Below are 16,271 nucleotides of genomic sequence, written 5' to 3' on the forward strand. Positions count from 1 at the left end.
AAAGAAAAAAATCACGCAAAAAGTTACGTAGTTTTCTCGGAAAAAATCATGAAAAATCGCTTTTATTGAGCTTTACAACTGGGGGTCTCCTTTTATGGCTAAGCGCACTAAAATGTTGGCTAACATCCAGTTTGAATTGCTTATAATTTTTATTGCATGTAGTCCTTATGATCTGTATTGCCCCTTCATTTTCACATATTTTGAAAGATTAAAGATTTTCTCACGCGGAAGAATTCCGTCCAGAATATACTCGTGCATAAAAGGAAAACCGACAAAAACTTTCGAGTCGTCGGCTTTCCTTTTTCAAATACATTATTGATCATTAAGCTCGATTTCCAACGAGAAATTAATTAAAAATTAATACTAAAAGTGATCTTCGCCCAAAAAGTCAAAATTTTCAAAAAAAAAACTTTCTAAATTTGCTATTTTCAATGTAAGATTCGGCAGAAACAATATTGATATGTTCGAATGTATTCGAAAGGATGCCCTTTCTAATGAATATGTAAGGAAAAACTAACACATTAGCCTATATAGGCCAAAATATAGGAAAAAGTTAAAAATGTGTGCACATTTTATTCATTTTTAGTGGTATAGGAATTCACTCTCGGAGTCGACCCGGAGTCGGAGTCGGAGCCGGAGTCGTGAAAAAAACTCGCCTGGAGTCGGAGTCGAGCCAAAAATACCTCGACTCCGAAACCCTGGTTTTAACACTCTTTTTAAGAAATATCTCTGCAACTTGTCAACTTCTTCGAACCATCCATAACCCCAAACTTGTGCTGCATATGATTGTGTTGTTCTACAGGTACTTAAGAATATCTTCCATTTATCCACCAACGATATTTGCTTATTACTCAAAAGCTCCTTCCATGTTGCGTTTATGCATGTTTTTGATTTTATGTTTCTGTTTTCAACATGTTTTGTAAATGTCATTTTTGTTGTTAATGTGACACCCAAGTAACAATATTCGTTTACAATTTCAATTGACTGATTTCGATATACCCATCTCTCCTGGTTGGCTATTCTACCGCCTTTACGAAAAACCATGATTTTAGACTTTTCCAAGTTGACAACCATATTCGATTGATTGCAATATTTTTCCAATTTTATGATCATTTCTTGCAAAACAAGTGCATCGTCAGCAATTATCACTATGTCATCAGCATAGAGTAACACCCGAATATTTGTTTCATCGATCATCAAACCTCTTTCTAGACAGTCATGTAAGTCATTGAGATATAGTGTTAACAGTAATGGTGACAGTAAACACCCTTGTCGTACTCCTGTGTAAGTATTGAATGGTTGAGATACTTCTTTCCCAGTCCATACTACCGCCTTGGTGTTTTTGTATATATTTTCTAACAAATTGACCACTTTAGTTGACAATCCTATGTTATGAAGTTTATAGATCATAAGGTTTCTCGAGATCATGTCAAAGGCAGCCGAGAAGTCAACAAAAAAAGCCTAGACTTTTTTTATTTTCATGAAACTTAAGGTGAACAATGGAAGCCAAAATGTAGATATTGTCTACTGTAGAATATCCGGACCTGAAGCCTGCCTGATACTCATTTAGAATTCCATTGTTTTCCGCCCATTTATTTATCCGTTTATTTAAGATTCCCATTAGAATTTTCGCTGATGCATTCATAAAAGAAATTCCTCTATAATTACTTGGTTGATTGACGTCTCCTTTTTATATATAGGGAATATAACAGTTTCATCCATAATACTATCTATTTCTCCTATATTAAAAATTTCGATATTAAAAACTCGTACGGCACACGATCTATCCCTGGTGCTTTATTTTCCTTTACGTTCTTTAATATTTCTCGCACTTCATGGGTATCGATATCTTTATCCAGTTCGTAATCCGTTCTCGAATAGCAATTAAATTGTTACGAATTACAACTGGAATGTTTCGAATTACATCTGAAAAAGTTGTAGAAAAATTATCATTTCAAATGGACAAATTCGAATTACAAATAGAATAATTCGAATTACAAATAATATAGTTCGAATTACAAATGGAATAATTTGAATTACAAATGGAACAATTCGAATTACAAATGGTATAATTCGAATTACAAATGAAATGTTACGAATTGCAAATAAAATTCTCGAATTACAATTAAAATAATTCGAATTACATCTGAAAAAAGATGTATATATTCAGGGAATTTTCAAAAATAATTTTGGATGTTAATACCATGATCACTACTTCGTTCCTCAATCTGGCAAGGTCAGCATATACCAATTGTAAGCTCTCTCAAGCTTAATAGGCTCACACTTATGTCCGGGGATATGTGTTGGTGTTGAGAGTACACAACACAGCTGTTTCTCATGCTCCCAACAACATTTCCAAAATAAATTCTAAGCAAAAAAAGTAAACAATAGGCAACAAAGTTTTAATAACTGAATTGGATACAAATAACAACAACATTGTTAATAAATAAAAGTGGTGTTTAATTATCCAAAAAAAGTGATAAAGTTGATTGTTCCCTCATTGGTTTTATTACTCTATCCACGAAACTCTCGAGATAACCAACCGACCCGATATCTCTCAGAGTGAGAACCCAGAGTGCGTTCGTTCCTTCGTTGTTGTGTTTTTGCTTTGTTTATAATACATGTGTGTATTTGTTGTTGCTGCAGCTGCTGCTGATGATAAAGTAACAACAACAAAAATAATAATTTGTATAATTACTACAACAACAATACGACAACGGCGACGGACGGCAAGGCAATACACTAAGAAACGAAGTAAGAAAACGGAAAACATTTTGGAATTGGATTGGCGATTGGTTGGTAAAATTGCAGTTAGTGTTTCGTTAACTGTTGAAGCAAATGTACGTCGTCGTTGTCGTGTATTTTGTGCGTCTTCTTCTTCTTCCTGTTGATTATCATCCAACAATCCATTGTTCGATTACAGATTGATTGACTGACTGTCATTGTTATTATTTAAATTACAAATTGTGGCTTTGTGTCTGTCCATCTGTCGGTCGGTAGGTCTTTTGTTTTCTTACACGGTGTGTCACGAGATCGATCGTTGTGCGTCTTTGTCGTGTGTTAACGTCGCCGCCGCCCGCCGCCCACCGTTGTGTTTCTAACATCGTCGTCTATTGTGGTTATCGTATCAAAAGAATAACAAATCTGTTAAAATAAAAAAATCGCATTTATTTTCTTTTCTTGCTAAAAGTGAAACAAAAATAATAAAGCAACCAAACAAGCAAAAAAGAAGAATCAACAAGTGTTGGTGTTTCGTTGAGTTTACAACAACGTTCGTCATTGTTTCGCTTGTCGTCTGTCGACGTCTGTTGTTATCAAAAAACGTGCAAAGCCGCCGTCGCCGTCGTTGTGCTTGGAAAAAAGTTTTCAAAAGAAATACCAAGTTTCAGAGGAAATTTATAACAAAACGAAAATTTCCAAAGGAATAAATTTAAAAAAAAAAATTGAAAAGTGTAAGAAAATATTTTGAAACAAAAATTGCATTGTCTGTCTGTCCATGTGTGAAAAGCTGGACGGACGACTTATGTTTAACCCTATACAACAACATTATTTATATGTTGTTGGGCTTGACTGGCCATTGCTGCTCTGCTTTGTGGGGTGGTATTGGTGTCATTTGATATGTGTTGGCAAAAAAAAAATAAAATATTCCATCACAAAACCCAAAGTTAGCCATTGAATATTGTGTATGTGGTGTATGTAGCCTTGTATTTGTCAACGAATGACAAATTGAAAAGCAAATATCGAAATACAAAACAAAAAAATAAAAAAAAACCAACAACAAAAAATGTGTCAAAAATGTCTGATAAAATTCTGAGTTTATCAGAATCCCCACTCCATTAAAACAAACAACCACACCAAAAAAGAAAATAAATTGCATAATTACAACCCATGAAAAAATAAAAAAAAAAGATTATAAAAAATCGTCTACTAAATATAACAACCCTAGTGTCTAAAAGTGTTTCATTACTAATTCAAAAAGGGGTTTATTTGTATCATAGATCTGAGTTACTCATTAAAAATAATTCAAGTTATTTAAAATTTATTAAAATGTTATTTATTTAAAAAAACCCACAAGCAATCGTTTAAAAACCAAAATGTGAAATGCAATCCACACAGAATTCTTTTACAAATAACCCCTCTCCCATCACTTAAAATCCATATTAGTTCCCACCATGTTTTGTTTTATTTATTAAAAAAGATACAAAATTATTTTAAATTAAAAAAAATTAAATTTCACGAAAAATTCCAATAAGCTGTCGTTTAAAAATCATAAATTTGCAAAGAAATTGCCTTGAAAAATACCCCAACAAGAAAACAGAAACAGCTGTTTATTGTTTACTTTATGCAGTAAAACAGAGAGAGCTGCTTAGCGGAGAGTGAGAGAGCAACAAGTAACAATAACTTCAATTCACAATAACGGCCCACCAAACCAGCCATGCAATGCACAAACAACAGATCACAATAATAACTCTGCATGACTGACTCCCTCCATTTGTGTCAAAGGGAGAGTGAGAGAGTTAATCAGAGATTAGTGTTGCCATTGCAGAGTTTTTATTTTTATAAAGAAAGTCTTGAAATCTAACTTAAAAAATGTGTAAAAAGGAAACAATTGTGGAATCTAATGGGAAATTTTTAATTGTAGAAATTCAAAATATGTTAAAAATATGTTAAAAGGGTCAATTTTATTTGTTGTAGAGCGAAAAGTGGAAATAAACAGTATTAGTACTTTAGTATTCGGCCGAAGTAGAGTTTAACAGCTACGCTCGGATCTCCATGAAATTTTTGCGTTCAGCTAGGTCCCTTCGCCCTGATCGTGAAAATATATAAATTTTATGGCGGAATTCCATAATTCCCATAGCATGGGTGTCTTTATGTCTGCTTATCTCCGTTACTTATGAAATGACGATGATACATGGGTATTTTAGTAAAGTTTATAAAGGGAAGTCCATATTACCCGACGTATGGGTGTTGAACATTTTTTTTCGTTTAGGCTAGATGTGCGCCTGTCCATAGGTGAAGATCTCAAATCTCCGACTGAAGAACGATTATTAAGAAAAATTTTGCAATTTTAAAGAAAATTTTGTTCGTGTAACTGAAATTTATAAACAAATCCCCGACTAAAGGCCAATTATTAAGAAAAAATTTGCAATTTTAGAGAAAATGTTGCTTGTGTAACCGAAATTTGTAACTCTCCTGGGATAAAGTCTCAAATCTCCGCCCGAAAGCATACTACTACAGAAAAATAATATACACATGAGAATTTTCGGAACTTTAGAAGCCAATATCTCGGGATGCATAGACTTCCCCCATAAAAGTTGCATAAGGCGTAACCTAGCTGTGAAAAAATCATCACAATCTGAGCTTAGTGGGTAAACTCAACGTGCTCTTAATGGTTTTGGACACCAAGTAGGTGAGAATCCGATTCAGACCATCTGGAGCCGACTTAGAACTTTCCGTTTCGTTTATCTCTTTTCTATATGGTTGGTTGATGCCCAAAATAACTTTCGAACGGATCAAACGGTTAGGTCCAAAATTTGTCCCTTTACAAGACCTTCTATTGCAATAGAAGCCTTTACATGGCCTTCTATTGCCTTTCCGAGCCCTTCTATTGCCAATAGAAGCCTTTCCGAGCCCTACTATTGCCAATAGAAGCCTTTAAAAGCCCTGATATTGTCAATGGAAGCCTCTACAAGCCCTTCTATTGCCAATAAAAGCCTTTACAAGCCTTTCTATTGCCAATAGAAGCCTTTACAAGCCCTTATATTGCCAATGAAAGCCTTTACAAGCCCTTCTATTGCCAATAGAACCCTTACAAGCCCTTTTATTGCCCATAGAACCCTTTACAGGCCCTTATATTGTCAAAAAAAGCCTTTCCGAGGCCTTCTATTACCAGTAAAAGCCTTTCCAAACGTTATATTGCCAACAGAGACGTCTACTAGGTCTTCAACTTCGAAATTTACAGGCCCTTCTATAGCCAAAAGAATCCCTTACATGCCCTTCTCTTGCAATATAAGTCCTTACAAGACCTAATATTGCAAATAGAAGCACTTTCATGACCTTCTGTGACAATAGTGGCCCCTACATACCATCTATTGACAATGGAGGCCTTCGCAATCCCTCCTTTCGACAATGGAGTTTTTTACAACCCTTTATACTACCACTGGAAGCCTTTACAAATCTTTTTTATTTCAAGATAGGCCTCTACAAGCCCTTCTATTGCGAACATATTCCTTTACAAGTTCTTCTATTGCCAAAACAAGCCTTTACAAGCCATTCTTTTGCCAGTATAAGTCTTATCAAGCCTACTACAATTGAAGCCTTGTACAAGCATTCACAAAACCTCCCGTTTTTATAGTGATCTTTACAAGCCCTCCTATTGTCATCAAAATCCTTCTATTCCGAATAGAATCCTTTAAAAGTACTTATATTTCCAAAAAGAGCTTCCTCAAGCCCTTCTACGAGCATTTACTATTACAAATAGAAGCCTTTTGTCGCCCTTCTATTGCCAATATTGACAAAAGAGGCCTTTAAAAAACTCTTCTATTGCCAATAGAGAGGTCTACAAGTCCTGCTATTGGCATTATAAGGTCTTCTATTGCTAATACAGGCGTGCAAGGCCTTTTGTTAACAATGGAGACCTTTACAAGTCATCATATCCGCAATGGAGATCTTTACAAGTCCTTCTACTTCCAATGGAAACCTTTACAAATCTTTCTATTGCCAATAGAGGTCTCTACTATCCCTTCCCAATTGCCAATAAAGGCCCTTCTATTACCAATAGAGGCCTTTACAAGCCCTTCTATTCGCAATATAGGCCTATACATTCTCTACTATTGCCAATGGAAGCCTTCCCAAACCCTTATACAAACATTTGGAGCATCTTCTATTGCCAACAGAGGTCTCTCAAGCCCTTCTATTGTCAATATAAGCATCTACAAGTCCTTCTATTGACAATAGAGGCCTCTACAAGCTCTCCTTTACAAGGCATCCAATTGCTAATATAGAAGCCCCTGCAAGACCTTTTATCACCAATAGAGTCCCCTACAATTCCTTTTATTGACAATTGAGGTCTTTACTAGCGTTCCTATCGACAATAGAGATCTTTACAAGACCTTCTATTCCCAAAATTAGCCTTTACAAAGCCTTCCGTTACCAACGTAAAGCTCTAAAAGCCCTTCTATTACTAATAGAAGCCTTTACAAGGCCTTATGTCGTCTTGTATTGTGAATTGAAGTCTTTCTCTTACCTTTACAAACTTTTGCAAGCCATTCTCTCGCCAATTAAAGACAGCAATTTCTTGCAAAAATGCCCTTCCTGATAACTCTATTTTAATAGATTACCAAATGACTTATTTTTGTTTTCTTGTTTTGTGACAGTCAAACGTCATCATCAATTATCTCTGACGCTTAAAGTTTCATTGGTAATTTGTTATAACACGAAGTGTGCGAAAAAAAATTGAAGCAAAAATAATTATTAAAAGAAACCGATTACCCTTATCAGAAACCTAAAGTACGAGTGAAAAAAAAACAAGCAAATAAAAATTAACAACAAATGAAAGTGCCGAATAAAAATGTGTTCTGCCGAAGGTGTTGCTGAAAGTAAAAATTTGTAAAAAAACACAATTCTAATTGATCAATTAATCAAAACGCAAGACACCTAATTTGGAGTGATTTATTTCCCTTCTCGATATTTTGTGATTTTCTATACCGCAAATAAATAATAAGTGTGGTGGTGTGAAAATCATCAACAGCACGGAATTATGATTCAATCATCAGCAGCTGGCAACAGGTGGGTTTGATATATATTTTTTTAAATTCGTATTTTTCATAATGGATCTGATATGAAGTTAGGTTGACATGGTTGTTTCTATACTCGAATAATTTACAGCCAATGTACCACATCGAAATAATTTATTTTAATTGTTCTTTTTTGGGAAATTCGGTTGCTATAGATTATATAAAAAAACTAATTTTTATCGAATAAAAATCGAATTATAAAATTTACATTAAATTTCCATTATAGGAAAATTTTATTTTTTTAGATTCTAAGAAACTATTTTGGGATCAGTAGACAAACATTTCCTTTTTCGGGAAATTGAAAGAGATATTTTTCAATATACCAATTTTGGATTCGGCATATTTAAAGAAAAAAACACAGTTATTTCCGTTTAAATAAAATATTAACACAATAATTTTAAACTTTGATCCCTATACCAATAAATCTATCATCTTCTTAACCCCCCATTTGGCAATTTAAAATTGTGAAAGAATATTTCAAAATAATGAGTTGTTTGTTTTTATATCATAAAATTCATATAAACACATAAAATTAGTTTAAATACAAAAACAAAGCCGCAATAATAATTTAAAATTATTATTGTGTGATTTTGTGTATCGATTCTATGAATATTCTCCGTCTTTTTATTCTTCCTGAACAAATATCATTCTCTCAGTTAGTGATATAAAATATTTTGGGAGGAAAACAAAATCTTAGCATAAACATTTGAAAGATATAAGAATACAGTGGAACACGGTTTCACCGTATTGCAAGTAAAGTCCTCACCACACTTTATAATAGCCTTTATAAGTCTTTCTATTGTCTACAGAAGTTCTTACAAGGCATTCTATTTTCCATAGATGCCTTGAAAAGTATTTCTATCTCCATAGAAGCCTTTACAAGACCTTCTTTTGGACCATAGAAGACCTTCTATCTCCATAGAAGCCTTTACAAGACCTTCTATTGGCAATAGAAGCCCTTACCAGACCTTCTATTGGCAATATAAGCCCTTACAAGACCTTCTATTGGCAATAGAAGCCCTTACAAGACCTTCTATTGGCAATAGAAGCCCTTACAAGACCTTCTATTGGCAATAGAAGCCCTTACAAGACCTTCTATTGGCAATAGAAGCCCTTACAAGACCTTCTATTGGCAATAGAAGCCCTTACAAGACCTTCTATTGGCAATAGAAGCCCTTACAAGACCTTCTATTGGCAATAGAAGCCCTTACAAGACCTTCTATTGGCAATAGAAGCCCTTACAAGACCTTCTATTGGCAATAGAAGCCCTTACAAGACCTTCTATTGGCAATAGAAACCCTTACAGGACCTTCTATTGGCAATAGAAGCCCTTACAAGACCTTCTATTGGCAATAGAAGCCCTTACAAGACCTTCTATTGGCAATAGAAGCCCTTACAAGACCTTCTATTGGCAATAGAAGCCCTTACAAGACCTTCTATTGGCAATAGAAGCCCTTACAAGACCTTCTATTGGCAATAGAAGCCCTTACAAGACCTTCTATTGGCAATAGAAGCCCTTACAAGACCTTCTATTGGCAATAGAAGCCCTTACAAGACCTTCTATTGGCAATAGAAGCCCTTACAAGACCTTCTATTGGCAATAGAAGCCCTTACAAGACCTTCTATTGGCAATAGAAGCCCTTACAAGACCTTCTATTGGCAATAGAAGCCCTTACAAGACCTTCTATTGGCAATAGAAACCCTTACAGGACCTTCTATTGGCAATAGAAGCCCTTACAAGACCTTCTATTGGCAATAGAAACCCTTACAAGACCTTCTATTGGCAATAGAAACCCTTACAGGACCTTCTATTGGCAATAGAAGCCCTTGCAAGACCTTCTATTGGCAATAGAAGCCCTTACAAGACCTTCTATTGGCAATAGAAGCCCTTACAAGACCTTCTATTGGCAATAGAAGCCCTTACAAGACCTTCTATTGGCAATAGAAGCCCTTACAAGACCTTCTATTGGCAATAGAAGCCCTTACAAGACCTTCTATTGGCAATAGAAGCCCTTACAAGACCTTCTATTGGCAATAGAAGCCCTTACAAGACCTTCTATTGGCAATAGAAGCCCTTACAAGACCTTCTATTGGCAATAGAAACCCTTACAGGACCTTCTATTGGCAATAGAAGCCCTTACAAGACCTTCTATTGGCAATAGAAGCCCTTACAAGACCTTCTATTGGCAATAGAAGCCCTCACAAGACCTTCTATTGGCAATAGAAGCCCTTACAAGACCTTCTATTGGCAATAGAAGCCCTTACAAGACCTTCTATTGGCAATAGAAGCCCTTACAAGACCTTCTATTGGCAATAGAAGCCCTTATAAGAACTTCTGTTGGCAATAGAAGCTTCTATTACCAATAGAAGCCCTTACAAGCCCTTCTATTGGCAGTAGAAGACCTTACAAGACTTTCTATTGGCAATAGAAGCTCTTACAAGACCTTCTATTGGCAATAGAAGCCCTTACAAGACCTTCTATTGGCAATAGAAGCCCTTACAAGACCTTCTATTGGCAATAGAAGCCCTTATAAGAACTTCTGTTGGCAATAGAAGCTTCTATTACCAATAGAAGCCCTTACAAGCCCTTCTATTGGCAGTAGAAGACCTTACAAGACTTTCTATTGGCAATAGAAGCTCTTACAAGACCTTCTATTGGCAATAGAAGCCCTTACAAGCCCTTCTATTGGCAGTAGAAGACCTTACAAGACTTTCTATTGGCAATAGAAGCTCTTACAAGACCTTCTATTGGCAATAGAAGCTCTTACAAGACCTTCTATTGGCAATAGAAGCTCTTACAAGACCTTCTATTGGCAGTAGAAGCCCTTACAAGACCTTCTATTGGCAATAGAAGCCCTTACAAGACCTTCTATTGACAATAGAAGCCCTTACAAGACCTTCTATTGACAATAGAAGCCCTTACAAGACCTTCTATTGACAATAGAAGCCCTTACAAGACCTTCTATTGACAATAGAAGCCCTTACAAGACCTTCTATTGACAAGACCTTCTGTTGGCAACAGAAGCCCTTACAAGAACTTCTATTGGCAATAGAAGCCCTTACGAGACCGTCTATTGGCAATAGAAGCCCGTGCAAGACCTTCTATTGGCAATAGAAGCCCTTGCAAGACGTATTGGCAACAGAAGCCCTTACAAGACCTTCTTTTGGCAATAGAAGCCCTTACAAGACCTTCCATTGACAATAGAAGCCTTCACAAGCCCTTCTATTGCCAATAAGCCTTTACAAGCCCTTCTATTGCCAATAGAAGTCTTTACAAGGCCTTCTATTGCCAACAGAAGCGTTTACAAAGCCTTCTATTGCCAATAGAAGCCTTTAAAAGGCCTTCTATTGCCAATAGAAGCGTTTACAAGGCCTTCTATTGCCAATAGAAGCCCTTGCAAAACCGTCTTTTGGCAATAGAAGACCTTACAAGACCTTCTATTGGCAATAGAAGCCCCTTACAAGACCTTCTATTGGCAATAGAAGCCCTTACAAGACCTTCTATTGGCAATAGAAGCCCTTACAAGACCTTCTATTGGCAATATAAGCCCTTACCAGATCTTCTATTGGCAATAGAAGCCCTTACCAGACCTTCTATTGGCAGTAGAAGCCCTTACCAGACCTTCTATTGGCAGTGGAAGCCCTTACCAGATCTTCTATTGGCAATAGAAGCCCTTACCAGATCTTCTATTGGCAATAGAAGCCCTTACCAGATCTTCTATTGGCAATAGAAGCCCTTACCAGACATTCTATTGGCAGTAGAAGCCCTTACCAGACCTTCTATTGGCAATAGAAGCCCTTACCAGATCTTCTATTGGCAATAGAAGCCCTTACCAGACCTTCTATTGGCAATAGAAGCCCTTACCAGACCTTCTATTGGCAATAGAAGCCCTTACCAGACCTTCTATTGGCAATAGAAGCTCTTACAAGACCTTCTATTGGCAATTGAAGATCTTACAAGACCTTCTATTGGCAATAGAAGCCCTTACAAGACCTTCTATTGGCAATAGAAGCCCTTACAAGACCTTCTATTGGCAATAGAAGCCCTTACCAGACCTTCTATTGGCAATAGAAGCCCTTACCAGATCTTCTATTGGCAATAGAAGCCCTTACCAGATCTCCTATTGGCAATAGAAGCCCTTACCAGATCTTCTATTGGTAATAGAAGCCCTTACCAGATCTTCTATTGGCAATAGAAGCCCTTACCAGACCTTCTATTGGCAATAGACGCCCTTACAAGACCTTCGGTTGGCAACAGAAGCCGTTACAAGACCTTCTATTGGCAATAGAAGCCCTTACTAGACTTTCTATTGGCAGTAGAAGCCCTTACCAGATCTTCTATTGTCAATAGAAGCCCTTACCAGACCTTCTATTGGCAATAGAAGCTCTTACAAGACCTTCTATTGACAATTGAAGATCTTACAAGACCTTCTATTGGCAATAGAAGCCCTTACAAGACCTTCTATTGGAAATAGAAGCCCTTACAAGACCTTCTATTGGAAATAGAAGCCCTTACAAGACCTTCTATTGGCAATAGAAGCCCTTACAAGACCTTCTATTGGCAATAGAAGCCCTTACAAGACCTTCTATTGGCAATAGAAGCCCTTACAAGACCTTCTATTGGCAATAGAAGCCCTTACAAGACCTTCTATTGACAATAGAAGCCTTCACAAGCCCTTCTATTGCCAATAAGCCTTTACAAGCCCTTCTATTGCCAATAGAAGTCTTTACAAGGCCTTCTATTGCCAATAGAAGCGTTTACAAGGCCTTCTATTGCCAATAGAAGCGTTTACAAGGCCTTCTATTGCCAATAGAAGCACTTGCAAAACCGTCTTTTGGCAATAGAAGACCTTACAAGACCTTCTATTGGCAATAGAAGCCCTTACAAGACCTTCTATTGGCAATAGAAGCCCTTACAAGACCTTCTATTGGCAATAGAAGCCCTTACAAGTCCTTCTATTGGCAATAGAAGCCCTTACAAGACCTTCTATTGGCAATAGAAGCCCTTACAAGACCTTCTATTGGCAATAGAAGCCCTTACAAGACCTTCTATTGGCAATAGAAGCCCTTACCAGATCTTCTATTGGCAATAGAAGCCCTTACCAGATCTTCTATTGGCAATAGAAGCCCTTACCAGATCTTCTATTGGCAATAGAAGCCCTTACCAGACCTTCTATTGGCAGTAGAAGCCCTTACCAGACCTTCTATTGGCAGTATAAGCCCTTACCAGATCTTCTATTGGCAATAGAAGCCCTTACCAGATCTTCTATTGGCAATAGAAGCCCTTACCAGATCTTCTATTGGCAATAGAAGCCCTTACCAGACCTTCTATTGGCAGTAGAAGCCCTTACCAGACCTTCTATTGGCAATAGAAGCCCTTACCAGATATTCTATTGGCAATATAAGCCCTTGCCAGATCTTCTATTGGCAATATAAGCCCTTGCCAGATCTTCTATTGGCAATAGAAGCCCTTACCAGATCTTCTATTGCCAGTAGAAGACCTTACAAGACCTTCTATTGCAAAAGAAGCCCTTACAAGACCTTCTATTGACAATAGAAGCCCTTACAAGACCTTCTATTGGCAATAGAAGCCCTTACAAGACCTTCTATTGGCAATAGAAGCCCTTACAAGACCTTCTATTGGCAATAGAAGCCCTTACAAGACCTTCTATTGGCAATAGAAGCCCTTACAAGACCTTCTATTGGCAATAGAAGCCCTTACAAGACCTTCTATTGGCAATAGAAGCCCTTACAAGACCTTCTATTGGCAGTAGAAGACCGTACAAGACCTTCTATTGGCAATAGAAGCCCCTACAAGTCCTTCTGTTGGCAATAGAAGCCCTTACAAGACCTATTGGCAATAGAAGCCCTTACAAGACCTTCTATTGGCAATATAAGCCCTTTACAAGCCCTTCTATTGCCAATAGAAGCCTTTACAAGTCCTTTTATTCCCATTCAATTTTGCTTATTTTATTGATTTTCCACTTTAAAGACCTGCGGACGATTTGATGCCTCATACAAAGAATATTTACAAAAAACTAATGTTGGAATCGTTTTAAAAATAAACAAAACTATCACTATCTAGTTGGCAGGCCACTCACAATTACCCCATATAATATTGAATCACTGAAATAGGAAAATGACCCCCTTCCGCATCTGCTCAGTGAAACATGAATATAATTGTTGATTTGGACGACTAAATCCATTCAATGTTTGAAACAGGCAAAAACATCCCAATATTCTCAGACATGAAATAGAAACATAATTTGTTGTTGGTGCTGTTGATTTGTAGTACCACCAACCATAAATAATATTATGGTCGGTCAACATTTGTCGGAATATTCAAATTTGTTCGCCAAACACATAGAAAATCAGCATTGGCCCATTAATTTTTTGTTTGCTTATGATTTTATACCGAATTTGAGATATGAAAACAACCAGCAAAGCTTGTTAATGAGTAGAGACACTGAGGTTTTCTTTGCACTCTATGAGGCCTTACAAGACCTTCTATTGGTAATAGAAGCTCTTACAAAGCCATTGACATTAAACGCCTTACAAAGCTCTTCTTTTGCTATTAGAGCGTTTAAAAAGCCTTCCAAGTCCTGCTATTGCGTTTACAAGACATCCAAAATGTTTGGAACGGTCTCAGAAGTCGTTCATTGCTAATAGAAACCCTCCTTCAGAGAACAACGAAGAACAATTATGCGTTTGCCGAAAAACGCTACATTGTTGCCATTGTCACATTACACACCGAGACATAAAAATACAAAAACATTAACCCAAAAAGTTAGTAAATATTCGCAAAAGTTCAATAAACTTTACAATACAACAAATTAATGCCAAAAATATGGATCTTTACTCTGCTGCGGCAAACAAATGTAAACAAAAAACAAAAAAAAAAACATTTCTCTCAAAACTCATTATTTAAATAAACCATAACACCAAGCGAAATTATGTTTTCCGCTTATATGCTTCAGAGCATTCATATAGCCAGCCAGCCGGTCATATACGATCCAAAATATGTATCTTCCATCGCGCCAAACATGTGATAAAAGTGTTAAAACTTTATGAAAACACAAATGGAGGAGATTGAAATGTTGTAGTTGTTGCTTAGCTTTTTATTTAATTGTATTTTTTTTCTTGTTTAATAATTTTATTAACACTTTATAAAATACCATATTTTTTATGGCAATTAAGATTTCTCCTCTCTTTTCATAATTTTTGGAGGTTTATAGTTCTTGAAAATTATTTCGAAATAACCGAAAAAAAATAAAGAGATGCTTTGTTTATCTTTGCTGTAAGGGTGTGTTGAAAAAATCTTAATTATTTGGTTCTTGTTTTTTTATCACTTGACCTTGTAAAGATATCGGAATTCTTTGTATTACAGATTTACATTTTGTAATAGCACAAACATAGCACTTGGATTTTAATTTGTCAATAACGTTACAACACACTCAAGAGACCTTACCAAGCTTCTATTGGCAATACAATAAGTGGTAAGGCCGTGCATTTTTCAATTTCCAATAGAATCCCTTCACAAGTATTTATATTGCATATAAGGGTCGCATTGTCAATTGAAGCGTTTACAAGCCCTATTATTGTCTATAGAAGTCTTAGAAAGCCCTACCACTGTCAGTTGTATCTTCAGCACGTCAATATAATCTATACAAGCCCTTCTATGACCAATCGAAACCTTTAGAAGCCACAATATTCTGGAAATAACTATTTACAGGTCTCTTATTGCCAATAGAACCTTTACAAGACCTTCTACTGCCTATAGAAGGCTTTACAAGCCCTATTATTCCCAATATAAGCCTTTACAAGCGTTAATATTGCCAACAAAAACATATGTAACCCCTTGTTTTGTCAGTTGGAGCGATTTCAAGCCTTACTATTGTCAATAGAAGTCTTTACAGGTCCATATAACTTTTAAAAGTCCTTATATGGCTAATCGAACCATTTACTAGAACTTCTATAGCTTATAGAAGCATTATAAGATCTTGTATTGTCAATTAAAGCGGTTGCAATCGCTACTATTGTTAATATAAGCCTTTGAAAGCCCAACCATTGTCAGTAGAATCCGTTACATGTCAATATAATCTTTACAAGCCCTTCTATGACCAATCGAACCCGTTACAAGACCCTCTATTGTCTATACTAGCCTTAAAAGTTTTTATATAGTCAATTGAAGCGTTGACTAGCCCTACCATTGTTAACCGAAGCCTTTACAAGTCAATATAATCTATACAAGCCCCTTACGAGCCCTTGCATTGCCAATAGAAGCATTTCCAAGCCCTTCTGTTGCCAATAGAAGCCTTTCCAAGCCCTTTTATTGCCAATAGAAGCCTTTCCAAGCCCTTCTATTGCCAAGAGAAGCCTTTGCAATTCAATACCACGCCTTCTATTGCCAATAGAAGGCCTTCCCACACCTTCTATTGGTACTAGAAGGCCTTACCACGTCTTCTATTGGCAATA

The 16,271-nt window shown here is 36.5% G+C and overlaps 1 protein-coding gene and 1 long non-coding RNA gene across 4 annotated transcripts in view; both read left to right on the plus strand.

The window, feature by feature from the left end:
* The window catches only part of SNF4Agamma (SNF4/AMP-activated protein kinase gamma subunit), a 501,567-nt gene that overhangs the window by 50,035 nt on the left and 435,261 nt on the right, over positions 1-16,271 (plus strand). The gene's annotated exons all lie outside the window — the stretch shown is intronic.
* On the plus strand, positions 2,810-7,530 carry LOC141400691 (uncharacterized). The gene is made up of 2 exons (XR_012412174.1): positions 2,810-3,452; positions 7,377-7,530. It is a non-coding gene; the product is annotated as an uncharacterized lncRNA (long non-coding RNA).

The sequence above is a fragment of the Musca autumnalis genome, unplaced genomic scaffold (assembly GCF_047663935.1).
Source record: "Musca autumnalis isolate F117 unplaced genomic scaffold, ASM4766393v1 scaffold_1, whole genome shotgun sequence".
Classification (NCBI taxonomy): domain Eukaryota; kingdom Metazoa; phylum Arthropoda; class Insecta; order Diptera; family Muscidae; genus Musca; species Musca autumnalis.